Source organism: Ambystoma mexicanum, chromosome 9 (assembly GCF_040938575.1).
Source record: "Ambystoma mexicanum isolate Mex_15411 chromosome 9, UKY_AmexF1_1, whole genome shotgun sequence".
Lineage (NCBI taxonomy): Eukaryota > Metazoa > Chordata > Amphibia > Caudata > Ambystomatidae > Ambystoma > Ambystoma mexicanum.
The window spans coordinates 244,978,715-244,999,707 of NC_090931.1; positions in this window are offsets into that span (position 1 = coordinate 244,978,715).

Genomic DNA, 20,993 nt, shown 5'->3' on the forward strand with positions numbered 1-20,993 from the left:
TGGTCTTTGGTAAAAGGAAAGATTGGCAATTTCCCAGAAGAGTTTCATGGAGTTGTCTTCGAAACTATATTCCTCAGTAATTAAGTTACACAACATTGCTCCTCTTACACCCAATTACAACACAAGTGTCATACATTTCATAGCAGATACCATTAAAAATCATATTGCACTCTCTGTACTTGCATTTGATGGTAAGCAAGAATTAAATCATATAGATTGTAAAGATTCAACCTTTATCCAAATGGATCTTGATCAATTCTGATTTGGCCCAAACCTTTCAAAATTTGTCTTGCCAAATTTTCCTCTTCTTTCTCGGAAGCCTCTATAAAATGGAATATGTATTAGCCACCGTTAGTAATGTTATCTCAGGGCACACTACAGGGTTTATACATTTATTTATTTATTTATTTGTTAATTTGTACAGTGCACATAACCCAGAGGCCCCTAGGAGCTAAATTATTGCTTAAGGATATGGTTACAAGTTTCCTTTCTTCTTACGATTATGGTTACAGGTTTGCAAAGCTTCAAGAACAGACATTTGTTACATATAATACATTGATCAAAATATTTACATACAGGCTGTTCCCTTTCCTTTGTTGTTTTGCCCTATGCATGTAATGATTAGCTGCAAAGATCAAGAGAAATGCCAAGATCAGAGAGAGGGATATTGGGGGAGGGGATATCACTCCCAGAAGAGTGGTGCTTGCGGATGACACACCATAAGGGATGTCATTTAGGGGTCGCCAAGGGTCACAACTGCGACTCCTGAGGTCTCCCTTGCTACCCCTGTGGTCTCCCTTGCTACCCCTAAAAAAAAATACATTTTTTTTAATGTAAGCTCCTGGCCTGTGGCCAGTGCCATGTGGCTCTTTGATTCTGGAAAGACTGGCTTTCTTGTTCAGTCTTCTTAAAAAAATAACAGGGGTTCCACAAGTCTAACACTTTCAGCAGTGACCCTAAATAAGTAATAATAAGAATACCAAATAATGTGGCTTTCTGGAATTCTATACATTAATTGCTAGACTCATTAAAAGTTTATGTCAGGCACACTTCAGGGGGTGAGTCACTGGGCCTCACTTTAAGTTTGCCGGTCCGGTAACAATGGTACCGGTAAGCTTGCCGGTACCATTGTTACCGGACCGGCAAACTATGAGTTGTGCTCGCGGGTGCCTTCCCGCCCGCCAGGTAAAACCTGGCAAGCGTACCGGCACCCACGAGCAGAGCATGTCGGATGGGCCCGGCACCATTCTGAATGGTGCTGGTGCATCCGACCTCCCCATTCCCATTTGAGCCCTATGGGGCTCAAATGGGAATGGGGAGAATGTTATTCCGGTGCCCACGAATGGGCAATTAACGGGTCCGGCGGGGCCGTAATGACATGGTAATGACCCATTTGCGCACGCTGGAAAAAAAATGATACCGGCGGCAGCCGTGCCTTTATACCGGCATGGCTACCGCGGTATCATTTTTTTTCCAGTGCCGCAAATGGGCAATTACTGGGTCATTACGGCGCGCCAGATCCGGTAATTGCGCCATTCGCGGGCACCAGAATAAAATTCTCCCCATGTACTGGAAAAAAAAATGATACTGGTGACAGCCGTGCCGGTTATACCGGCATGGCTACCGCCAGTATTGTAATGAGCCCCTCTGATTTAGTTTGTTCTTGAACACCTCAACTCAGCCTTTCATCCTTCTGAGGTTGATAAATGAGTCCCAACACAGGTTGGGTGATATTGTATGTATATTTGTTATATATAAAGCACTTAAGTGTAAGTGCTATATAAGAATACATCATTATCATTTGGCCATGGAGGTCTGCTTGCGTTCACAGTAATTTGGTAATATGGGTTTATACCCACTGATATTAACAATACATATGGTGATCCATTCTTGTATGGCATGTATATCACATTACAGTGATATTGTAACCATATTTTTCGTAGTGTACTTAGGAACAATGATATGTGATGCCACTTCCTGTTTTGTCAAGGGGTGAAAGGTCGTTTTCTATCACTTCCTGTGATATCATTTCAGGGTGGGGTCATATTACATCATTTCCTGTGATGTCACCAGAGGTCAAGTGTCATGTGATGTCACTTCCACTACCCCTTGCATTTTGGTGAGATGACATCCCTGCGTTACATGTATGCTGAAAGACAGAGGAGGTCATGTTTAAACTCCTGCATCATTACATTGAAGTTTAAAATATAGGTTAATCTCTTTACGCTTCTATTTAACAATCCGGGGAATGTTCAGTCTGTTTGAAGTGGTGGAGTGTGTACTTGGAGTAGGATATGTTTTTCAAAACTGCTCTCCCACCCTGCCTTCCAATAGCACAATGATTTTCACCATTATGCATTTTCATGCTGACTGAAAACCACATGATTTCTATGGAATACACTTTACCTTTGCACCTGCTAAAATCAGACATATTCCATCGAATGAGTTGTATGGGCTGCCTGCAAACCATTATTTGCTGCAAGTATTTACATTTTTTTAATAAAAGGTTTGCAAAAGTGAAGAGTAAGGTGATGTTGCCTGTGTTTTACTCTGCACATTTTCACTATGTTTTTGAAATGTTTACAATTACACAGGAGGAGTATTTTAGGTGTGCGTAAAAATAGACACAGTCCCCTTCCGTGCAATGTAGGAGTGAAGTGAAATGACCCACAGAGGCCTATCATTCTCTAAAGTATTAAGGTAGCATGTGTTAAGGTCAATAAGAGAAATCAAAAGATCTTAATGTATCTGAGACACCTAATGTGATTAGTGATCTAAGGGCCAGAGTCCATTTTGTTTAAAGTATAAGTCAGTCAAATATCTGGACATCAAATGAAATATTTAATGAAACTAACATGGTTTTCCAGTTTTAATGCCGGACCGATACAGGGATCTGAAGAGATGGAATGAACTGGACATGCTTTGGTATGGGAGAATTTGAAGCATAAGAATGAATATCTCACGTAGGCTAGAATATGTCTTGAAATACCTTCTGATAAAACCTCCAGCGACATTTGCGCTGCAATCCCAAATAAAGCTGTTGCACCCAAAGAATCCTACCATCTCATTGGTGTTTCATAGGAGGGCTGTGGAGAAGTGTGGTCTGGCTGTCCTACATATAGTGAGATTGAGCGTATGGCCCTTAAGTAACGTGCATGCAATAGACGGGATCGCAGAGTAATTCTGAGTCCAAATAACCAAACCAACTCAGGAAGATGGCAAAGGTACTGTTTCTATTAACAATTATCTTAAACAGGGAGGTTACATTGAACATTAACAGACATTCGCTCGAGCTCTCATGACTTCTTCGCAAAACATCGACTTTATACAAATAATCCATCGGAGGTGACGTCATACTACGTGGCAAATAATGAAAAACCTATGAGGGGTTGTAATTGGTTCAAGGAGAACATTGTAGTATACATTCTATAGGAGCTAGGATTGTAATTGGCTGCCCACTGTCAAGTGTACAATATATGCCTACCTCTAAAACATGTCCTCATAAAAATCATTAAGTACACGGTTTTCAATTGGTCTTCAAACTATAGGGATCTTTGTTTATATGACCCTCTGGTTGGCACACTTGTTCCATGTCTGGAACATTCCGTTCACTTAGCAGCACGCAAGCCCAGGCCCAGGTGGAAGGAGGTGAACTTGACTCTAACCCCCACCCACTTAGCCCATCATCTCTCATCACCTATGCCTTCTGCCATGAAGATTGTCCTTGAACTTGGCTTGCAAAGTATCCTTGTCTCTGGGAATAAATGGGAGTGAAGGCACCCACTATCTTTGTTCTAGGACTCCAAGTTCCACTCTATTTTCATCCTTGGCTCACCTGAAAGGAGGTAATTAAGTGTCTTAAATAAATAAACATGTCACTCTCAGTGTTTTTCTTCGCACCTTAACAAGCGATTATTCATCCTTTGTACATTCACTCTTTTTAAGAATAGACAACTGACCATGGCTGCTTCGGTTTTGATACCAGACCAGACAGCCTCACCATGCAGCCTCACGATTTCAGCGTATTCTTGCTGCAACACCAATTCTCGCCTTTTCACTTCATGGGTCCTGGCTACTAAAATTCATGACACGGATGTCCAGCTCCTATACGATGCCGGCTTTGCCTGCATTCTTTTCACTATTTATAGCTAGCTTCTATGAAAACGTAATCTAACCCTACGTTCCAACATCTGTACAATTATTGAATGGGTTGATTCTCTGCAACACTTTGTGTGCATGCAATCTTCTTTTCTCATATGTAAATTTACTCGATTCGTAACTCCGTCATTAGTTTCTATAGGATCATGCATTCTCTTTAGCTAACATCTCGGACGTTGCACATGTCTCTTGTGACATCACTAGCTCCTCTCTTTGCTATTTTTCATATTCCTTCAGGGAGTTCCTCCCTCAGATTGTCATCTCTTGCGGAATCCATTTGATAGTGCTGTCTCAATCTGTATCTTCTTTCGAATAACGCTGCAGTATTGGCACAACTGCTGGTGTCAAACATGGCACAATCTCTGCTTTCCAACATATATGATGTAGGGGGCAGGATTTCTTGCAGAGGCATGTAGCTGCTCCTCTACAAGGTATGTTGCCGTAGTACAAAGTAGGGGCTAATAGAATGACTTTGATATCAGCAAGAGAAGGAACCGTTGGTCTTGACAGAGGTGGAGAGAGCTCATATTTCACTGCAAAATGCTATGATGATTAAGCTTGCCTCAACGCCAGGTGTCTGCAACTTTTGGCTCTCCAGATGTTTTGGACTAGCACTCCCATCAGCCCTAGATAACTCAACTGATTCAGTGGTGGACAATCATGGGAGTTGTAGACCAAACCCCTTGCAGAGCCAAGTGTTGCATTACCCTGCTTGGCCTCTGATATGGGAGACTTATATAGTGGTGCCCTCTGCATTAGGTCAATGAGATTTTCCCATTGTGCCTGTGGCTCAGAGGACTCATACATCCACTGCAGGGATATGTGTTGGACCTCCTGGATAAAAGTTTGAAGATTGGAGGTTCACTTATCCCCTCACCCTTTAGGGGTCAGATAAAATTAGTACGTCTGAGCTAGGTGACAATAAATATGTATTTTCTGTCTGTAATGCAAGTGCCCCTGTGGGGGTGAACATGCTCTTTCTCTCTCTCTCTCTCTCTCTCTCTCTCTCTCTCTCTCTCTCTCTCCCCCTCTCTCTCTCTTCTCTCTCTCTCTCTCTCTCTCTCTCTCTCTCTCTATATATATATATATATATATATATATATATATATATATATATATATATATATATATATATATATATATATATATATATATATATATATATACATATATATGTATATATATATATAAATTACATTGTGTTCTGTTATGTATGCTCCATAAATAAATCATTTCACCCCTCATTACCTCATTACCTTATTACCTTCACTTGTAACCCAGTTTTGTGTAATCCTAAATTCATGCATGGTTTTTACAAGCCAGCAATTTTTAAATTGAGAATGGGGAGATTTGCATCTTCTAACACAGCTGTTGAAAATGGGGAATCTCTCGATACTGAATCCAGTAAAACATGATGTGAGTGAAGAAGGGAAGAACAGGCCTAGGAAATCAGATGTAGTGGGGGCTTTCAAATTTCACAATATCAAGACTATACACAATTCTTTACATCGAAGAAGATTCAATTAAACTAGAGTGTATCTAACAATGAGAAAAGACTCATGAGGTCTAGTCCAAAGCTTTAGAGCAATGAATCCCTCAAGCTGGGCACAAATTGGGTTACCACCAGTATATTACCCCAAACATGCTCGGGGTATAGTCCATTGAGCTACTCAAGGAATGGTTGAAGTGGGTGTGACACCAAAGGTACAATGATGCACATTGGTAGGACAACATACATATTCAGAGTTTGGGAATTAACTTGTGTCACATATCAAAGATATTAGAGGCATCTCACGATATTTGGATAATATTAGTGATTCTCTTGGGGAGCCCTTGTCCTGATAATGTGTATCCCTTGCATTCCACCATCGTTAAACATATTATCATTATACCAATTATAACATGCAGAGCTATTGCTCGGTTGTGGAAACATTCAGAAGTCCCTCCTTTCACATTTTGCGGTCCAAACTGTGGACATTAAAAAGCAAAGGACAAGATTTCCTTTACTTTAAATGAAATGTATGGCAAATTCCTCCCAGTTTGGGATCCCTTCCTGTCTTTTACTGGTTTGGAAGGTGGGTGTTCTCTTTTTAGACCCTGTATTGCACCACCTGTATGCCCACATACTTAGACTAATTGAAACATTATGTTATGCTGTGATGCTACCCGGACTGAAACCTATGGCGTACTGTTGGAGTAGAGTGATTTTATCCCAGTAGAAAATAGAAATTCATGTTGCACCATATTAATGTTAAGAATGGATGTGATATGGCTACAGTGTTGCAGTGTTGGCATGTATCTAGAATAGTTAATTGGGTTTTTTAAAGGTTACTTTTGTGTTATTTTGTGTCTAGTGTGATTCATTTTAGATTTGCATGCATGTAACAACATACATGTGTGAACATAATGTGGGAGCACATTGTGCAATTTAGCACAATGGCCCTCATTACGACCCTGGCGGAAATCGCGGTGCTAAAAGCACCGCGGAGCACGGCGGAAAGCTGCCGATAGCGCCATGGAGGTTGGCGGATTTTCCGCCCATGCCGACCTTGGCGGGGCGGTAAATCCCCATCCCCCATTTTACCCTTCCCCATTCCCATTTTTGCCCCATAGGGTATAATGGGAGTGGGGAAGGCGTTAATTGCGCCACCGCAAAATACGGTGGCGTAATTAACATCAAGGTCCCGTAGCGCATGGATTTCTCCGCCCGGAAAAACCAGGCGGAAAACGTTCCATGGCGCTACGGGAACTCGTAGTAGGGCGGACGGGTCCGCCGCGATTAACGCTGGCGTAAACCCACTCCGCCAGGGTCGTAATGAGGGCCAATGAGATTTAAAGCACAGAAGCTTCATATAAAGTGGAAACAGGCTCTTGAAAGAAGAATCCATCATGAGGATGTTGTAGTTTGGGAATTACCTACATAGAAATAAACATGCACACATTCTGGTTCAAATTAATGTCCAGAGTGTCAGAGTGCTTGGAGAAACAAATTGGTGCTCGATCAAAATAGCCTTTTGTTAGCTCTCTGTAGTCTCATAAAGAGTCCCATACATAAACCAGATTTAGCCAGCCCTACAGATAAGGGTGTATCAGCCACTTTTACACTTAAATATAGGTAAATACTCCCAAATAAATTTAAAAAAGGGAGTTAAACATACTCCCAACAAAAAATAGGAAACAAACACGTAGGCCAGTGTGCTCCTGCCTACTCCACAGAGCCCCATGGATATGTTTGGACCAGTAGTGCACATAGTACCAAAGGCAGAAACTACTATTATGACTGCTTGTTCAGGAAGAAGTAGAAATGTGGCTTTTAATGTGCATTAATCACTAGGTGCAAAGGAATATTTACTACAAAAACATGTGTTTGTTTTCCAGTTAAAACAAATTTTTACTGGCTTACAAAATACTCTCATTGGGAATTTGACTTACATGTTTACTCTCTAAATATCATTTTACTCCCAACTTTAAAAAATAGGGAGTGAAATACTCCCACTTTCAAATCTTATCTGGAGCACTGGATTTAGCATTGCAGGTCAACGGCCAAGGGGAAGCTGTACTAAAAATGTATTGTGTGCCATGTTAGGGTTGTGTTGCACTGTCAGGAAAATTGCATTTCTAAAAGGATGGTGCACAGAGAAGGTAGCCAATGAGATTCTGGGGATCAGATTTCCTTGTATAGGGCCTACCAATGTGAATTTTGGGTAATGACTTGTAATTAAACTTGGTATAATGACAACATGCATTCACTGATTGTGACGTGGCTGTTTTAGAATACAGAGATCTGAGGTCAGCCCTTCCAGTATGAATAATGAAAGAGGCCCAATATTGTACTGGAGCACTTTGACCTTCTCTCTCTCTCTCTCTCTCTCTCTCTCTCTCCTCTCTCTCTCTCTCTCTCTCTCTCTCTCTCTCTCTCTCTCTCTCTCTCTCTCTCTCTCTCTCTCTCTCTCTCTCTCTCTCTCTCTCTCTCTCTCTCTCTCTCTCTCTCTCTCTCTCTCTCTCTCTCTCTCTCTCTCTCTCTCTCTCTCTCTCTCTCTCTCTCTCTCTCTCTCTCTCTCTCTCTCTTCTTATTTCAGCCCCAGATGGTGCAGCCACTTTATCCTCACATCCAAATTCCATGGCATGATGAGCAAACATGGTTCAGGATTACAATCACTTTAATGTTGCAGAAAACCCTGCTGCTGCAAACACATGCAAATAATTCCCAGTAATAATGGTGAAAACCTACTGCCCAGATAGCGGAAGAGGGCTTTACATGGATATCTGTTGAAAGGGATTTACAAATGTTATGCTCATTATGCAGTTAGAAGTTACTTGCATGTTTCAAATAATGGGCCTCATCACGACCCAGGCGTTAAGGGTTAACGCCGTCGTTAACCCTTAACGCCTGCTTCTGATTTTTTTAACGGCTGCTTTTAGCAGCCGTTAAAATCCATGGCGCTAACATGCCATGATGCTAATCACGCCACCGTAATTTACGGTGGCGTAATAAGCGCCTTCCCCACCCCCATTATGCCCTATGGGGCAAAAATGGGAATGGGGAAGGGAAAATGGGAAATGGGGATTTACCGCCCCACTCACCTTGGAATGGGGCGGTAAATCTGCCATCCACCATGGTGTAAACGTAGTTTACACCATGGTGGTAAAGTTGGCGCAATTAGCGCCTGGGTCGTAATGACCCCCAATGTCTACAAACAGGTAACTGTCACACAGGCTCATTGAGGTTGTCTACATCTGAAACTGGCACACCCATGGCTTAGTTTGCAGAGATCTCAAGAATCACTTGGTCAGGCTTGAAGCAATAAACCACTCCGGTTGTTTATTCTCACATGATATTTCATTCTGAAACATGTTGTACTCCATTTATAGGAATGAAAACTGCAATACAAGCCCTAGACTAAAAGAACATAATGTGAGAGCTCTGCTTCTGTGTATTTTTAAGGAACATGCGTGTGGATGAAGGAGTGACATTAGATGAGAAATCCCCATCATTAGCTTGAACAGGATTTACAATGTTCAACTGCAGCACTTACTTTGACTTACTTTGAAGCATTTTACTTTTCTGTGACAGAAGAGAAAACATGCATGTTTGAATTCCGTCGGGGTCTTCTCTTTCATCATATGAAGTCGATAAACCTAATAACATGTTATTGGGAGATACTGGCATGTATTATTTAAGGTGTTGTAAGTCTACTGGCACTCACTTTGATGCAACAGTGTTTAATCCTTTGCCTGTGTCAAACCCTCCTAGGAAATGTGAATTTTTGAGTGGTTTGAACTCCAATGGGTGGCATTTGGACTCGCAGCTCTCCCATACCAATCTAATATTTCAATACAACACGTTTATTCACAGAGTAAATACGTGCTCGTTCTCAAACTGCTTTGTTTATTTCCAGAATGTCTATTGCCATGAATACTAAAAATAGTTCCTTTTGTGTAGCACTTCAAATCTTGTGCCCTATCACACACAAAAAGCTGCATCCCATTGTTAAACAATTAATTCAAGCAGGTCCGCTTATACACAGTTTATTGTGTTGTGTGTCTTCAAAGTAGAGCAGCAACATGTAGGTTTGTTTGCAGGGCTCACATCACTTTGCATTGTGAGCCACTGGACGGGCGCAGTACTTTGAGTTGCCTTTTATCTATTTAGATCAAAGGATACAAGGAGCTTATATAGTTCATAAATTGGCCTGCGCCAATAAGCATGCTTAAATAAATGTCCAGATGAAATAAATATACCTTCTTTAGTTGTGTGGGTCCCTGTCTGAAAGCCCACATGTATACTGTCCCGGCTACATCACTGGGTACATATATAACTGTTGAAACGTTTTAATAAACTAAACACAAACTAAGAGACTGCAAAGCAATGCAATTGTGAAAAATGCCGGTGGGTTTATCAAATAAATTCTTACTCATACCCAAATGGTGAATGTTCATATCTGGTCGGTATTTGTACATTTAGAAGAAGTGTTTCTTATTTATAAGCTGTATTCATTCCTGTGCATTCAAGGAACTTACATTGTGGGCAATGAACATGTTATTATTTATTTATTTATGTATTTATTTATGTATTTCATTTATGTAATGCCTAGACCCTAAGGTATATTTTTTAATTAAACGATTACACAAGCAGGAAACAGATACTATGTTAAATCCCTTGCAGCGATGGCGAGAAAGAATGCTCTCAGCAGGGTCTATGAGCAGGAAATAGGTTAGTGGACAGGAGGTATGAGCACAAATCCTATGCTGTCTTCTGGTTCCTTTGTGGCTTCTTGAGCCTCCTTAAGCCCCCCGCATCCGACAAAATAATTTACAAGTGACAGGACATGATTGGCCAAGTACTTCACTCTATGCACTTCATCTGTTCCCAACTCAGAGGTCGAATGGTGCCACGGTGCCAGGATGGCATGCCTTAAGACCCGTGAATCTCTCGTGCATGCTCATGCATATTGCTGCAGCGCAAGCATGCCTCTTCTTCACAGCCTTGCAAAATCCCATCAATGCGCGTCACTGCTCCACCAGGAGGCCCGGCACAGCTAATGTATTAGATTCCATTCTGCCAGTAACTGTGCCAGGGCCGCTGAGCACTCGGCAAAATTGAAGCAACTCCTGCACGCTCAAGCCCTCTCAGACAGCTGAGACAAAACCTATGTGCTTTGGGCGAGGAAGGGAAACGCACATGGGAAATAAATACATGTAAATGGGCAAGTGCACCATCCATTTAATTACCCGGGCTTGATATATGAGTGAGGAAAGGTCATGAACTCAGCATCTTGAGAAACTAATGGAAAAGATTGGGAGAATATGGGAACTGATTGCTGGTTTTAATAAGAAACACGGAGAAGGGTCTTAAATACCTGTAATGGTGATTTTTATATCAACAGTGTCAAGTAAAATACTCTAGGGGCCCAAGTACAGGAAAATAGGGAATGGTATTGGTAAAAAAAAAGTAGGGGAAGACTGTTGGAGAAACATGCTGGGGTGTTCCCAGGGAATTAAAGTAGGTCTAGAACAATGGGCATTGAGTTGGAGGCAACCACTGGCTTTCCAAAGAAAATAAATGGTGATAAACCCCACGGAGGTGGGCCTTATGTGCCAGTAATGGCCCAGCAGGCCAGGTTAATGGCCTTGGCAAGGCAAAGGCAATTAAAATGGCAGGGTTAACTGCTGGTACCACCCAGCCGCAAGCGCTTCATCACCATTATCACCCCAGGGTAGCATGCCTGGGGCTGGAGGCAATTATTATGAGGGAAAAAATAGGCCTGCTTTTTTCTAAAAAAGAAGCTGTTTTTCCCTTGAAAAATGAAGTACCTAATTCAGATGTCCACCATGCAAATGGCAGCCAGGGTTCCAGGTTGAGTCCCGTTTCTATTTCAATGGTGGAGTGAGGCAGACGCCGAGTAGTCCAATCATACGGAGAAGACGGGAGGATGTACTAGTGATGGAGGCACACTGCTGAGTTTTTAGAGTGTTTGGGCCCTTGGGCAGGTGAAATTAGGGGGCACAGGCTTTTGGCAGTAGGCTGGAGGAATAAAGTGGGGGGTGGGAGAAGCCAATGGTTTACTTGGAACGTGGTCATACTGCTAGGGGAAGCCTGCTCTGGAAACAGTTTGACTGGTGGCCTGCCCTGCCCATGTGCTACGATAATTTCCGGGGCCATCCAGGTTGCGTCGCAAAATTATTTGTGAATGATTTGGGTCCAGGACATTGATTTTGAAAGCAGTCTGCAACATAATAATGAATTTTACCAAATTAGCCATGATCTACTAAACTTGACATTGAAATTGGAGAAAGAGGACTCCTGATATTTTAATCAACCAATGGCAATGACAAATACTGGACGTTAGGAACATTCCGAGAAATTGCTAAGTGTAGAGAACTGAATATGCATACATCTTCATGACTAATTGTGGCTGCAATATAAGTATGTGCAAGACGCGGCCTGAGCGATACGTAGCTCCCTTTGCAGGGACAAGACAATGGTTTGTGCAGTTGTGGTTAAAGCAGATTAATTGATGAGAAATTACCAAATGTAGTGGTCGTGGTCATTCATTACCAGTATTCAGTCATGTTCCTTACTGTGCACTCTGTGGCACTGAGCAGGCTGTGCAGTCTTGCCTGAGTGGTAACATATGCCTTACCAGTGCAGTGTGGTCAATGTCACAGACTTGGCTGTTTTATCGGGGCATTGTGGAAAGTGGCATGCAAAAAAGATCATTATTGTGCACTGTAGAGGAATATGGAAGCTGTTCATATTTTCTTGGAAGGTGCAATCTCATTTCGATAGTGGAACAAATATCCAATATTACCTCAATTCCCTTAGGCAGAGCTTTAACTACCTGTAAAGTGGTCAACAAATGTTTTTATTTTACTATAACCATAATCACAAGTTCTTGAGAGCCTTACTGGGTGGTAACGGCTCGCGTTCTGAGCTAGTGGGCACTTGAGGTAGCACCCTAGGTTTACGTCCCGCGGTACTAAGAGGAATTTAAAGAAAAGCTAACCTAACTTGATCGCCATGGAAATAAAATTGAGGCTCCGTTGGGAGCCCCTCTTCCATTTCCATGGCAGCATGGCAACCATGAGGGGAGCAGTGTAGCCAGTGGAGCAAGCCCTTCAGGTAATTGGGAGATGGGGAGGGCAGGGTGAAAAAAGGCATGGAGGGAGGGAAAATGTGGTGCGGGTGCGAACAAGGTAACAGCAATTTTGCCGCTGTAGAATTCATTGAAGGAGAATTCACCTGATTTTTTCATCTTGTTTTTACCCAAATATATGTGGTGGGTGGGTTTAGGCAAATATAAAATGTTGCTGAGTTAAGGGATGAGGCTGCTGCGGGGTTTCCCCCCCATATAATTGCAGCAAAATCGATCCATTAAAAAAATCGAATTCTCCATCGATTCATTATTTTTGCTGAACTCAAATAGAACTGCGTGCAGCTGTGTCTGCTTGATCAGAATGCGGGCTTATAGCGAGATGCTCGGCCTGCGCTCTGAGCAAGATGCTTGGCTGTGGCACCCATTGGTCGAAGTGAGCGGGAGCGATCGGGAGCGGCATTCCGCTACTTTTATTTTTTAACTCTTAACAGTTCCACTACTTGTATACACACTTCTGCACTTCAACAGCAATAACGGTTAAATGTACATCTGTTTCAACTCAATTGGCTGTCAACCAGCATGGCTGCAACCCTTGAAAAGTGTGTTGCATGTTCCTCCCTTCCTGCCTACTCTGTTCCTTGACAGCTCTACTACTTATACACTTCTACCACCGGTGGCGCCCTCCCTGTGGGTTTATAAAGCTTTGTTTTCGAAAAAATTTGCTGTGAAATATTTTTTTTACCATTGACATTTTACTAAGTTATCTAAAAAGTACGATTTTATTGCACTTTTATACAAAACGATGGGACGATAAAAAGCTTTCCCCTAGTAAAGGGTTTATAAATGCTGCTGTAAAACAGCCAGTAACATTTAACCACAGCACCTCTAATGAGGACGCAGCTAGCACCCTACATTGCAGGCCGACCTTCGTATCTATGTTGGTGTAAGGCATACCCGCCTAAGCTGCGAGCTTAGCCCGGAGACTCAGGGTTTGTATCCACTTCTCCGGGTCTCTGGGCAAGAGCATGGAGTCTCCGGGTTTCTGGCCGTTCTGGACACCACTATATAAGTGACCCGTAAATGAGCCGTAAACATTCCTGCATTAGGCAAATTGCTGCCTGAGCGGGAACACCATGCAGAAATAGACGTTTCTGCAAACTGGCTCATTGCATTTGGCGCTGAGCGTTACACGATTGTCTCTGAAAATCCAGTGGTCTCGCTGTCCAGTTAAAGAATTTATATAAACATGGCCTTGCAGAAAATGGTGTATAAAGGGAAAGAAATGCATTGTGAAGTCTGGCGAGGAAGAAAACAAACGTTGACTCATTTACCAGGTTTTCCTGTTTCTATTGAAATTGTACTTTTGGGGAAAAACTGCCCTGTATTCTTAGCACTTTTTTATGTTTCTTGGCAGTCATGTTTTTTTTTTAAATGTGGGGGCGGAGCTTGGGGGACATAATTCTCCAGGTTTTTGGTCCTCTAATTTATTTGCATTTATAAAGCGCACAACAGCCCTTGGACATCGCGGCGCGATTCCATGTGTTAAAATCGCAGCAAAAATGGCTCTGGGCACAAAATATCACGGCAAAAAGGCTGTGGTTATGATGCTGCAATCCATGTAAAGGATGCGGGGAACACCTCCGCAACCCGTGGACCCATTATACCATTTAAGGGGAGTGGGGGACACCCACGCAACACCCGCTCCCCTTAAATGGTGTAATGGGGTACACCTTTAACGGGTCAAATCATGGCATTTTTGCCATGATTTTTTGTTCTGGCGACATTTTTGCTGCAATTTTATCACTGCATACCTTGCGGCGTTGTTACAGAAAAAAAGGCTTGCTTAGTTACATAAGTGCTTGCAAACACATACAAAAACATACATGTTGCCTAACCCCATGTTGCAGGGCGGCATACTTAGTTAAATAAGTGCTTGCAAAAAAATACAGGTTGCCGCCAATGTTGTCGGGCAGCAGCAGCAGCTTACAAATGCAGAGTCAGTTTAGGTGGCGCTAATGTAGACAGGTTTGGTATAAGGGCGTCTGCCTGGCTGGGTAAGAGGAGATGCTTATTAAAGGACATGAACTTTACCTACACAATGTGATCCAATTTTCTAAAACGGGGTACATTGCTCGATTCCAACATGTTTTCAGTTTGTCTTTTTTTAGTTTGCATTCAAACACATGGAGAAAAAAAACCAGCAGGGAGGTACACGTGGCTTGCTCACACTGCGTTCTGTCAAATTTCCTTTTAACACTTACCATTGTTTCATCAGACCTTTTAAAATGGCATCTGTTATTGCTTGATGGCTGCCAACAGAGCAGGGAGTGAATCGTTGGGAGTGGCTAATAGGTGCCAATAACAGGTAGTTAGAAATGGGAGGGGGCATCAACCTCCAGGATGGATACAGGAAAGACTACAAGCAGGTGATAATAGCATGCATTGTCTTTATCTCTGTGTTTTATGTTTTTAAAGTGCTGTTGTGAGATTTCTTTTAAGTTTGCATTACCTTGCATGCTGCTACTTGTCGACTTCTTCAGGGTCAGAAAGAAAAGCTTCAATCACAATCTTTCTGCTAAACATGTTAATAGAACTGTGGAGATAGATCGAGCAGAAAATGATCACTTAATCCAATATAAAATGCAGCAATACTATAAAAAAGAAAAGAACGCAAGCTAGACAATACACAAGACAAACTTTAGCAGAAGCCATTCAGATATGGCTGTCATAAGGCAAGTGCAGCCTCAAAAGCCTCAATACACTCTCTGCCAGCAATAAAGATGACAGCATTACAGTTGATAAGCAGAGAAGGAAATGGGCCAGAACAAGACAGAGAAGCAGAAATATAAGTCTTGCCAGAGCACTGCCCTGTCCCCAAACGCAGGTTCTTGCGCACAACACTCACCGATCTGCTCTGAAGCCATGTTCTCTCACATACGTGCAAACCAGGCTTCAACGAGCAAAAGCTCTTAGAAGAATCAGCAGTTCTGCCGATTCTACGGAAAGCAGTCTGCTTGTTAAAGAGTAAAGTTGCTTGTGCATGTGATAACTCAGCTTTAGAACAGGATACTCACAGCAACATCAGTCCCGAAGCCAAGTTATCACATGCACAAGCAACCCACATCTCAACAAGCAGGTACTTTCAGTAGACACAGAACTGGAAACTGAATACGGAAACCACCAAAGCCTCACATACTTGTTATAGCTGTCCAAACTGGTATATATGTCCCGCAATCTAGGCATTTTTTTCATAGGTTGAGTAGCGTGACCAATCAAAACTGCAGATCCCAACTTTGATTTATTTGCTCTAACCGGTTTCTTACTGAATGACTTAAAGACATGTTTCAAATTTAAAATTGGGGACATTCTTATGTTCCCATAATGTGTTTTGCTTTTATGCGAATCACCAGGTTTGGGTTCTATGAATGTGATACAGTTTTGCGTGACTGAGCCTGGGACCATGCCCCTTGGCCCTGCCCCCTCCCCTGCTCCTCCAAGGACGAGAGGGTTCCCCAGTAAAAGTTTTCCATTTCCAGCACTCTTGATAACAATCATTAAAATACGTAATACAAAGCAAGCACACGCCCAAACAGAAACATAGGGCTAAACAAATACTATTAGGCAGGCCTCGAGCATGTGGGGCTCTCTCCACTAAACGGACAGCTTAGGCAAACAATGGCACCTGAGGCACACAAAGAAGGGTCACCTTTCATCAAACCACAGCACAGAAAACATCCACAATGAGCGAGCCATGGAACATGGCACATTTCCCATCGGCTTATATCTGCACCAATAGCGTTGGCTCCACTGCAAAGAATAAATACAGTCCGAAAGCCTGACTCCTCTGTGCAAAAGGCCAAGGCTTCAAAGATGTTATCACCGATTGGATTAGCATGAGCCCTAAAGGCTTTTGTTCACTCTGATCCCCCGGGGAGAGGAGGGCTGAAATGTTGAGGCCGCTACTCACAGTTTTTGAATAAACCCACGATATGCAGGATTAGACCCCTGTTTATGCCTGACCCCAGAACAACAGAGTTGGGAACGGAAGTAGGAGGCCCTTTAAAGATTAAACCACCTGCTGCACTACAGGAATCAGACTGGGGTTCAAATGGAAATGCTGACATTTCTCCTGCCAACCACACGAACCATCCAGAGAGCTCGCCAAACTGAAAATGGACAAATCCCCATGGCTTCCTAATCAAATTGGATTTTTTTCTTCCCAGAGATTTTTCTGAAAGGCTCTTCTGCCCTGCTATTCCGTGTTGAGAGTGACAGCCAAGCAATTCTAATTTTTGTGCCCTTCTCTCCTGCAGCCTAAATCAGACTAATAAATAGGTTATGCTAATCCCGATTCCAGAGCAGAAGGGAGCTGCCAATTTTAATAAAGCTGTAATATTTCCATCAGAGACCCACGGCCATGCCTCTGAAACAGAAGCCTCGATACATAAATATTTGCTGGCCCCTTCAGGCTGAGCTCCGCGCGCCTCCGCGGATACGCCGCGGCTCATTACAATGCGGAAAAGGCCACCGCTGCATAATTTATTTCACCTTTACTTTCCAGCCCTGCACGCTTCCCCTATTCTCCTGGACTTCTTGTTATTCCAGTCAGAAGAGACATTAAGGTGGAAGCTGCCTGTTTATACATTACTTCTTTTAAGTGGAAGGCTTTAAAATGTAATTAAATAATTATTTATATGGGGACGGCTGGAACACATGCGTTTGCCCTCAATCGTGTGGAGTGGGGGTTTTCCACCTTCCCGTAAACGAGTGAAAAAAACAGCTTATTAAACCCAAGAAAAACCTTCTTAGTTTGTATCAGTTAGGGAAAGACTCAGTTTTTATATCATCACCTTTCATGGAAACAAAAAAGGGTTCCCAAAAGTTAGCCAACTCCTGTCCCCTGCACTCTTTCACAGGCTTGTAATAAGCTAAAAAGTCTCTGAAAAAGACATTTAGGTTAATGTAAAGGAACTCTGGTTTGTCCTAGATTCAGTCACAAACTTTACTGATATTTCATTCTATGGATAAATATTAAGGGCCTGATTCATGGAATATTTAGCACGGTGCAAAGTACTTTTCACTGGTGCAAAGTAACTTTGCATTACCAACAAACATGCTGATTCACAGAACAGTGCAAAGTGTCTTTTTACCATGCAAAGTCACTTTTGCACAGCAAAATACACTTTGCACTTCTCCACCCTGATTCGTGGAACAGTGCAATGTGTATTTTTGCCGTGCAAAGTAACTTTGCATGGCAAAAAGACACTTTGCACTGTTCCATGAATGAGGGTGTTTGTTGGCAGTGCAAAGTCACTTTGCACCAGTGAAAAGTACTTTGCAACGTGCAAAATATTCCATGAATCTAGCCCAAATGTGTATGTAAATATTCTTCTTGAGAGTTGATTGTTCCATAAAACATACATTTTTATTGATATGATGACCCAACGCGTTTTGAGAAATCTTCTCTTCATCAAGGGTCTTCAAGTAATAATATAATCTTCAAATGGTCAAACACATAAAAAATATTCTGGTCATATCTCCCCAACATTTTTTGGCACTCTTATCTGATAAAGGGTAACATAAATTACCAAAATTATTAATTCCATACTTCCTATGCATGTAAATTGTTGTTATCTATCAGTATAAGCTTTTGAACATCTCAAGAGCAAGCCAAATCATCCTGCCAAGTTAACTGTAGCAAATGTGTTCAGTGATAAGCCTAAATGTTCTGTTGTGCAGACTAACATATAACATTAAGCCAACAAATAGGTGATTTCAACTATATACCTTCAAAGTGTCCACAATCTTGGATGGACTCCATGTTCAATCAAGTTCCACAAAGCACCCTTTTTCAATGTCCCAATAAGTCCACCTAAGAGGATGATATAACTGCTACTGGGTAAGGGTATTCCCTCATAGCACAAGTTCTAACTTCACATAAGTTAGTAGTCCCGAACTATCCTCTATCTATACTCACATCTCCTCTTAGAGGTGAGGATGTGCTTTCCTCAACCTGGAATAATCCAGCTCTAACAGATCTGAGGGGGATTCTTGGTAAGAGGGCAGTCGCTTTAAAATAAAGAAAGAAAATATGCTAATGTCACCTGCCTCATATTGAACCAAATAAAAAAAGGGTTAAAGAAAAATGGCAAATGGCAAATATCAAATTTTAGAGTGATGACCACTTACCCCAGAACTTGGCAAGTGTGAAGTTCAATGGTAGGACCTTAATGAGGATAGCGTACCTCATGTAGAACCTATATAATTTGAGGAAAATAATCAATATTTACTATTAAGTGGATCTTGGAGATCTGATCCAAATGTAGTTTAAGGTAGAACTATACAGTAAACTGTAGAGGTTCAATGACCCTAGCTTACCCATCCTGTGACTTCTAGAAACTCCCTATGGAGAATTGCTTTGTTCTTGGATGTAGAGCAATCGAAATGTGTCCAAAATGGCCGCTTTATATGTCAGCGTCACAATGATGCGTGATAACGTCATCACCTTTCAACCACATAACACAATCTTGTTTTTTGTGGATTAAAATATTTTTATAGCTATAGATCTCAAGTATCCTAAGGAAAATCAACGTGCCAGAAATCTGAAGTTTGCATTCTGCAGCTTTCCAGACAGATGTGTTGCACTACAACTCTCAAAATCCCTTGCCATTAACTATGGTCCCTAGGTTAGGGCAGAAGTGATTTGTAGTCCAAAACATCTAGTGAACCAAAGTTTGAAAACCCTTGCATTAAATACGTCAATACTCACCCTTGTCTTTGACCATTGAACAGCCAATGGTGCATTCTTCACTCATTTATTAAAGGTCTTTGTCACTAAAATGTTGTCCTGTTTATTATATTTTTTTATAATACAGCCTCCTATTGCCTTCCATGTAAAAAATTCACCCAGGGGTGCCCTCTTCCATTTTAAAACCTCCAGTATAAGCCTACAAAGAACTGCCTTAATAGTTCAAATAGCTCAACATATTAAGTTGGTCAGCCAGCGATTTCAGGTCTAATTCGAGGCACAAAAGTTCAACCCTAAGAAGATTCTATTACCAAAGTGCATTTCTTAAACATGTGGAAGTTACCTTAGTGATGCAAGCTAAGGGAAACCACCTACTAAAGCCAGCTCCACAGTGAGCACTTTCCCAGGATTTGGCGTCATAAATCTTTGAGGATGGTACAAGAGCCTTTCCACCAGTGTTGGCCAAGAAAAAAAGAATGCCTACCGTATTCAGGTTAACTTGCACACCTACATTTTAAACTTGTTTCCTCAATCTGAAATTATATGCACACATCCCCCAAAGATAATCAAGAATGTGAACCTGAGATAAAACAGGAGCATCAATACAGAAATCTAGGATTGCTCTCCTTTCCATTTTGAATATTATAACACTAAGTAAAATGCCTATCTTTTCTTATATTACAACGGTCCATGAGTGTTTTTGATAACCAGTAATTAGCTTTTGTAGTGCAATCAAGATCCTTCCAATGAGTACCGCGGCATCAGCATAGGCTTGTCCTGGCACCAGTCTATGTTGAATACATGTTACTTACATTGTTAAACGCACAAGATGATCTTCAAGGTCAATCAAATATAAGTTATGGGATAAATGAGCAACGGTGTGTTAGGGGAGATTTTCTAAAGTCCTACTTGGAGGCAAGACTTTAGCAAGCTATCCAAGTGGTTTGTAAATCCACATCTCTTAGTATCAGTCTCTACTAGCTAAGGACCTTGGTAGAGTGGCAGAGCAGTCAGGCTTATCTTAAGCACAAGAAGTGAGCTGCAGGTAAGCATACTGAACACAGCTAACAAAGCACTTCAAAGAAAAGCTTGCACATAAATATATATTAAAATATGTATTTATTATATTTACACAAGAGTCACTGTTAAATACTTAGCATAATAAACCATCACACATAGGTATACTCTTCAATACTTTCAAAGGGTCAATTCGTAGTTGGTAGATTCTGAACGTATACAATTGTTACAGGAGTTTGACAGTTGTATTGTAATACCGAGCACCCACAAAATAGCACAGTAATTGTATTTAGTCTGCATACACATATAAGATAGTTGTTTTGGGGAGAAGATCTGTTGGTTAATGTTAGGCTTGACTGCCATTTGGGAACCTGTTGAAGGACCCACTAAAGGGACACAAGCAGCGCCTTGAGTCGGAGGTAAGAGGGGTTTGCCCTTGACACCTCTATGTACGCTCCAATTCTCTGGAGTGA